The sequence below is a fragment of the Coffea arabica genome, chromosome 7e (assembly GCF_036785885.1).
Source record: "Coffea arabica cultivar ET-39 chromosome 7e, Coffea Arabica ET-39 HiFi, whole genome shotgun sequence".
In the NCBI taxonomy this organism is placed as follows: Eukaryota; Viridiplantae; Streptophyta; class Magnoliopsida; order Gentianales; family Rubiaceae; genus Coffea; species Coffea arabica.
Window position 1 is genome coordinate 22,660,286 of NC_092323.1, and position 8,044 is coordinate 22,668,329.

Consider the following 8,044-nt stretch of genomic DNA (forward strand, 5'->3'; position numbering starts at 1 on the left):
AAATTATCTTGTTTCTATCGGACGTCCGGTAGAGACATATTCAGTGTCCGATAGTTTCGTCGACTTCGAAGGCTCCTATCGGACGTCCGAAGCATGCGTCCGAAGTTGTGCAATGATTATCGGACGTCCGATCCTGACTTCTTGAGCGTCCGACAGTTTCAGCATACTTTGTCATCTTTCAATTGTACTTGATCTTTGGAACTAATTTGCTTCATAACTGAATAGATCTTTTAAGAGACATTAGTAACATCCATTTGTTTTGTAAACATCAAAAGATAGGGATCAAGATCAACAATCTCCCCCTTTTTGATGATGACAAAACAACGGATGGAAAGAAACAAAAATAAGTATAAGCTCCCCCTCAATCATTGCAACCAAAACTTTTAAGAGCCAAACTCATAATCTCAGAATAACTCCCCCTTACACATTACACATTGCATCCATTTCTCCCCCTTTTTGTCATCATAAGAGTAAAAATCAACTACTGTAATCCAGCAACAATAACAGAGAATTCAATATTTCAAGAAAAAATAGAGAAATGACAGCAATCACAGCAAATCATCATGAGATCAGCATTATTCTTTTATCACTCTTTTTGACATCATATAGATTCAGTAGTATTCAAAGATATCAGCGAAAACTCAGATCAAAGTATCAAAAGAAAAAATGTTATGAACAAGAATCACTGCAATGATTAGACAAAACCTCATACTTGTTAAAATTAGCATCATGTCTAACTATCCACATGCATTTCATGCCTCTTCTCATATTCTTTCTCACATAACAATCACTTTTCATGTGACCTTTTTGACAACAAAAATTACACATAACCAAAGAGTTATTAACATGAACAGGTTTAATAAATTTTACTTGTCTTCTCCTATGGATAGCAAATTCATTGGAATTAGAATTCAACCTATTCTTTTGAAAACAGACTTGTTTCTTGTGTTTAAGCAACTCATTTAAACCATCCATTCTTCTTTTCAAATCACCTTGTTCCTTTTTGAACAACTCACAAAGCTTTGTTTTTCTATCAAGCTCAAAGTGTAAATCAATCTCATTCTTTTTCAAGAAATCATTTTCAGTTTTCAGCTTTTTGTTTTCTTGAAAAATGCGTGTATTGTCCTGAAGAAGAAAACTAATTTTGTGTTTCAATTCCTTATTTTTAACACAAGATTCTTTCAAACTATCATGCAATTTTATAATAAAAGATTCAAGATCATCATCAGTTTCATCATCACTTTCAAATTGAGAGTTAGAAGATGTTACCTCATCATCTCCAATGGCCATGAAAGCCAATTGAGCAGATTCTTCTTCCTCTTCAATTTCACCATCGGAGTTGCATTCATTCCATGTGAACTGGAAGTTATTGAATCTGGGTTTTCTTTCACCTTTTCTCTTCTTCATTGGGCACTCACTTGCGTAGTGTCCAGGTTGGCCGCATTCAAAGCACTTATCAGTTTGCTTTTTGTTGAACTCTAGCTTTTCTTTGTTTCTCAAGTTGTTGGATTGATTCGGGAAGGAGTTGCTAGGTCCACCTTTTCTGAATCTCCTCTTGTTGAGTATTCTTTTGAAGCCTCGTGTGATGAGTGCAATATCACTATCATCACCTTCCACATCTTCTTCATCTAGGGAGGCAGAATCATCTTCATTTTGTGATGCCTTTAGAGCAATGCTCCTTCTTACTTTCGCATCCTCCTCCTCTTGCACTTTGGATTTAAATTTCAGCACATAAGAGGTTAGAGAATTAATAAGAGATTCAATAGGCATAGTATTCAAATCTTTAGCCTCCTCAATAGCAGTCACTTTATTTTCCCAATCATTGGACAAGGCATTCAGGATTTTTCTATTTTTCTCACCTAGAGAATATTCTTTTTCCAGCACCTCTAAGTCCTTAATGAGGTCGTTGAATCTACAGTACATCTCATCTATGTTTTCATGAGTTTCCATCTTGAACGATTCATACTTGGTAACCAGAATGGACTTCTTTTGTTCTCTAACATTCTCACTACCTTCATGAAATTCTCTCAATTTATCCCAAATTTCCTTGGCTGACTTGCAGCCTTTGACTCTAGCAGATTCATTTGAATCTAAGGCACAATATAACACATTCATGGCTTTTGCATTTAAGGTGAGATGAATTCTATCCGCAGCAGTCAGTTCACTTCTCATTTTTTGTCTAGATCTGTGAGTATTTTCATCTATAAGAGAGGTATCATAAGGACCTTCACTAATAATAAACCACAATTCAATATCAATAGACTGCAAAAAAATAATCATTCTTTCTTTCCAACTCACATAATTTGACCCATTAAACATAGGTGGTCTAATAACAGAATGTCCTTCAAAAAACATAGCATTATTGGTTGTCATCTTTACTCCAAGCCGTTAGAGCTTAATCTCAAGGAGACCAAGCTCTGATACCAATTGTAAGGATCGAAGACAACCAATCGAAAAGCCAATCGATAAGCAATTAAAAGATCGCAATATAATAATAAGTAAATAAAAGGGAAAGAGTTGCAAACCAATTAACAACACAGCTCCTCTTGAGCTTCAAACAAGCTACTTCAAATTGATGAATTACAATCACTCTTGTGTACAAAGGAAGGTTCACCTCCTCCTCGCCCCGAACTCCCTCGGTCAAGCCAGGACGTTTTACTATCCCTCAGGACAACCCTCACAGAGCTACACTCATGAAAGATTCACTCACAAATGAAAAGCTTACAATGAACCTCACACCACTAAGACTACAAATATTCTTTTTGGAGTATTTTCTCACTAAAATCTCTCTAGATCTTTTGTATCTTCAGTGTGCCAAAGTTGTTTGAAGTGTCTGACTAACCACTATTTATATAGGACCAAGAAAGTGCCTCATTAATGCTTCCAACGGATAGAAAGTAGCTGAACAGTCAACTAGCTGTTGGTAGTGTCGGACGTCCGATAGCCCTGTTTTATGCGTCCGACAGCAGGTAGTGAGTTTCAGAGATTTTCTTCAATTCTTTCGGACGTCCGGTGCAAGCTCTTTGTGCGTCCGACAGCAAACAAACAGATTTGAGAAATTATCTTGTTTCTATCGGACGTCCGGTAGAGACATATTCAGTGTCCGATAGTTTCGTCGACTTCGAAGGCTCCTATCGGACGTCCGAAGCATGCGTCCGAAGTTGTGCAATGATTATCGGACGTCCGATCCTGACTTCTTGAGCGTCCGACAGTTTCAGCATACTTTGTCATCTTTCAATTGTACTTGATCTTTGGAACTAATTTGCTTCATAACTGAATAGATCTTTTAAGAGACATTAGTAACATCCATTTGTTTTGTAAACATCAAAAGATAGGGATCAAGATCAACAATCTCCCCCTTTTTGATGATGACAAAACAACGGATGGAAAGAAACAAAAATAAGTATAAGCTCCCCCTCAATCATTGCAACCAAAACTTTTAAGAGCCAAACTCATAATCTCAGAATAACTCCCCCTTACACATTACACATTGCATCCATTTCTCCCCCTTTTTGTCATCATAAGAGTAAAAATCAACTACTGTAATCCAGCAACAATAACAGAGAATTCAATATTTCAAGAAAAAATAGAGAAATGACAGCAATCACAGCAAATCATCATGAGATCAGCATTATTCTTTTATCACTCTTTTTGACATCATATAGATTCAGTAGTATTCAAAGATATCAGCGAAAACTCAGATCAAAGTATCAAAAGAAAAAATGTTATGAACAAGAATCACTGCAATGATTAGACAAAACCTCATACTTGTTAAAATTAGCATCATGTCTAACTATCCACATGCATTTCATGCCTCTTCTCATATTCTTTCTCACATAACAATCACTTTTCATGTGACCTTTTTGACAACAAAAATTACACATAACCAAAGAGTTATTAACATGAACAGGTTTAATAAATTTTACTTGTCTTCTCCTATGGATAGCAAATTCATTGGAATTAGAATTCAACCTATTCTTTTGAAAACAGACTTGTTTCTTGTGTTTAAGCAACTCATTTAAACCATCCATTCTTCTTTTCAAATCACCTTGTTCCTTTTTGAACAACTCACAAAGCTTTGTTTTTCTATCAAGCTCAAAGTGTAAATCAATCTCATTCTTTTTCAAGAAATCATTTTCAGTTTTCAGCTTTTTGTTTTCTTGAAAAATGCGTGTATTGTCCTGAAGAAGAAAACTAATTTTGTGTTTCAATTCCTTATTTTTAACACAAGATTCTTTCAAACTATCATGCAATTTTATAATAAAAGATTCAAGATCATCATCAGTTTCATCATCACTTTCAAATTGAGAGTTAGAAGATGTTACCTCATCATCTCCAATGGCCATGAAAGCCAATTGAGCAGATTCTTCTTCCTCTTCAATTTCACCATCGGAGTTGCATTCATTCCATGTGAACTGGAAGTTATTGAATCTGGGTTTTCTTTCACCTTTTCTCTTCTTCATTGGGCACTCACTTGCGTAGTGTCCAGGTTGGCCGCATTCAAAGCACTTATCAGTTTGCTTTTTGTTGAACTCTAGCTTTTCTTTGTTTCTCAAGTTGTTGGATTGATTCGGGAAGGAGTTGCTAGGTCCACCTTTTCTGAATCTCCTCTTGTTGAGTATTCTTTTGAAGCCTCGTGTGATGAGTGCAATATCACTATCATCACCTTCCACATCTTCTTCATCTAGGGAGGCAGAATCATCTTCATTTTGTGATGCCTTTAGAGCAATGCTCCTTCTTACTTTCGCATCCTCCTCCTCTTGCACTTTGGATTTAAATTTCAGCACATAAGAGGTTAGAGAATTAATAAGAGATTCAATAGGCATAGTATTCAAATCTTTAGCCTCCTCAATAGCAGTCACTTTATTTTCCCAATCATTGGACAAGGCATTCAGGATTTTTCTATTTTTCTCACCTAGAGAATATTCTTTTTCCAGCACCTCTAAGTCCTTAATGAGGTCGTTGAATCTACAGTACATCTCATCTATGTTTTCATGAGTTTCCATCTTGAACGATTCATACTTGGTAACCAGAATGGACTTCTTTTGTTCTCTAACATTCTCACTACCTTCATGAAATTCTCTCAATTTATCCCAAATTTCCTTGGCTGACTTGCAGCCTTTGACTCTAGCAGATTCATTTGAATCTAAGGCACAATATAACACATTCATGGCTTTTGCATTTAAGGTGAGATGAATTCTATCCGCAGCAGTCAGTTCACTTCTCATTTTTTGTCTAGATCTGTGAGTATTTTCATCTATAAGAGAGGTATCATAAGGACCTTCACTAATAATAAACCACAATTCAATATCAATAGACTGCAAAAAAATAATCATTCTTTCTTTCCAACTCACATAATTTGACCCATTAAACATAGGTGGTCTAATAACAGAATGTCCTTCAAAAAACATAGCATTATTGGTTGTCATCTTTACTCCAAGCCGTTAGAGCTTAATCTCAAGGAGACCAAGCTCTGATACCAATTGTAAGGATCGAAGACAACCAATCGAAAAGCCAATCGATAAGCAATTAAAAGATCGCAATATAATAATAAGTAAATAAAAGGGAAAGAGTTGCAAACCAATTAACAACACAGCTCCTCTTGAGCTTCAAACAAGCTACTTCAAATTGATGAATTACAATCACTCTTGTGTACAAAGGAAGGTTCACCTCCTCCTCGCCCCGAACTCCCTCGGTCAAGCCAGGACGTTTTACTATCCCTCAGGACAACCCTCACAGAGCTACACTCATGAAAGATTCACTCACAAATGAAAAGCTTACAATGAACCTCACACCACTAAGACTACAAATATTCTTTTTGGAGTATTTTCTCACTAAAATCTCTCTAGATCTTTTGTATCTTCAGTGTGCCAAAGTTGTTTGAAGTGTCTGACTAACCACTATTTATATAGGACCAAGAAAGTGCCTCATTAATGCTTCCAACGGATAGAAAGTAGCTGAACAGTCAACTAGCTGTTGGTAGTGTCGGACGTCCGATAGCCCTGTTTTATGCGTCCGACAGCAGGTAGTGAGTTTCAGAGATTTTCTTCAATTCTTTCGGACGTCCGGTGCAAGCTCTTTGTGCGTCCGACAGCAAACAAACAGATTTGAGAAATTATCTTGTTTCTATCGGACGTCCGGTAGAGACATATTCAGTGTCCGATAGTTTCGTCGACTTCGAAGGCTCCTATCGGACGTCCGAAGCATGCGTCCGAAGTTGTGCAATGATTATCGGACGTCCGATCCTGACTTCTTGAGCGTCCGACAGTTTCAGCATACTTTGTCATCTTTCAATTGTACTTGATCTTTGGAACTAATTTGCTTCATAACTGAATAGATCTTTTAAGAGACATTAGTAACATCCATTTGTTTTGTAAACATCAAAAGATAGGGATCAAGATCAACAATCTCCCCCTTTTTGATGATGACAAAACAACGGATGGAAAGAAACAAAAATAAGTATAAGCTCCCCCTCAATCATTGCAACCAAAACTTTTAAGAGCCAAACTCATAATCTCAGAATAACTCCCCCTTACACATTACACATTGCATCCATTTCTCCCCCTTTTTGTCATCATAAGAGTAAAAATCAACTACTGTAATCCAGCAACAATAACAGAGAATTCAATATTTCAAGAAAAAATAGAGAAATGACAGCAATCACAGCAAATCATCATGAGATCAGCATTATTCTTTTATCACTCTTTTTGACATCATATAGATTCAGTAGTATTCAAAGATATCAGCGAAAACTCAGATCAAAGTATCAAAAGAAAAAATGTTATGAACAAGAATCACTGCAATGATTAGACAAAACCTCATACTTGTTAAAATTAGCATCATGTCTAACTATCCACATGCATTTCATGCCTCTTCTCATATTCTTTCTCACATAACAATCACTTTTCATGTGACCTTTTTGACAACAAAAATTACACATAACCAAAGAGTTATTAACATGAACAGGTTTAATAAATTTTACTTGTCTTCTCCTATGGATAGCAAATTCATTGGAATTAGAATTCAACCTATTCTTTTGAAAACAGACTTGTTTCTTGTGTTTAAGCAACTCATTTAAACCATCCATTCTTCTTTTCAAATCACCTTGTTCCTTTTTGAACAACTCACAAAGCTTTGTTTTTCTATCAAGCTCAAAGTGTAAATCAATCTCATTCTTTTTCAAGAAATCATTTTCAGTTTTCAGCTTTTTGTTTTCTTGAAAAATGCGTGTATTGTCCTGAAGAAGAAAACTAATTTTGTGTTTCAATTCCTTATTTTTAACACAAGATTCTTTCAAACTATCATGCAATTTTATAATAAAAGATTCAAGATCATCATCAGTTTCATCATCACTTTCAAATTGAGAGTTAGAAGATGTTACCTCATCATCTCCAATGGCCATGAAAGCCAATTGAGCAGATTCTTCTTCCTCTTCAATTTCACCATCGGAGTTGCATTCATTCCATGTGAACTGGAAGTTATTGAATCTGGGTTTTCTTTCACCTTTTCTCTTCTTCATTGGGCACTCACTTGCGTAGTGTCCAGGTTGGCCGCATTCAAAGCACTTATCAGTTTGCTTTTTGTTGAACTCTAGCTTTTCTTTGTTTCTCAAGTTGTTGGATTGATTCGGGAAGGAGTTGCTAGGTCCACCTTTTCTGAATCTCCTCTTGTTGAGTATTCTTTTGAAGCCTCGTGTGATGAGTGCAATATCACTATCATCACCTTCCACATCTTCTTCATCTAGGGAGGCAGAATCATCTTCATTTTGTGATGCCTTTAGAGCAATGCTCCTTCTTACTTTCGCATCCTCCTCCTCTTGCACTTTGGATTTAAATTTCAGCACATAAGAGGTTAGAGAATTAATAAGAGATTCAATAGGCATAGTATTCAAATCTTTAGCCTCCTCAATAGCAGTCACTTTATTTTCCCAATCATTGGACAAGGCATTCAGGATTTTTCTATTTTTCTCACCTAGAGAATATTCTTTTTCCAGCACCTCTAAGTCCTTAATGAGGTCGTTGAATCTACAGTACATCTCATCTAT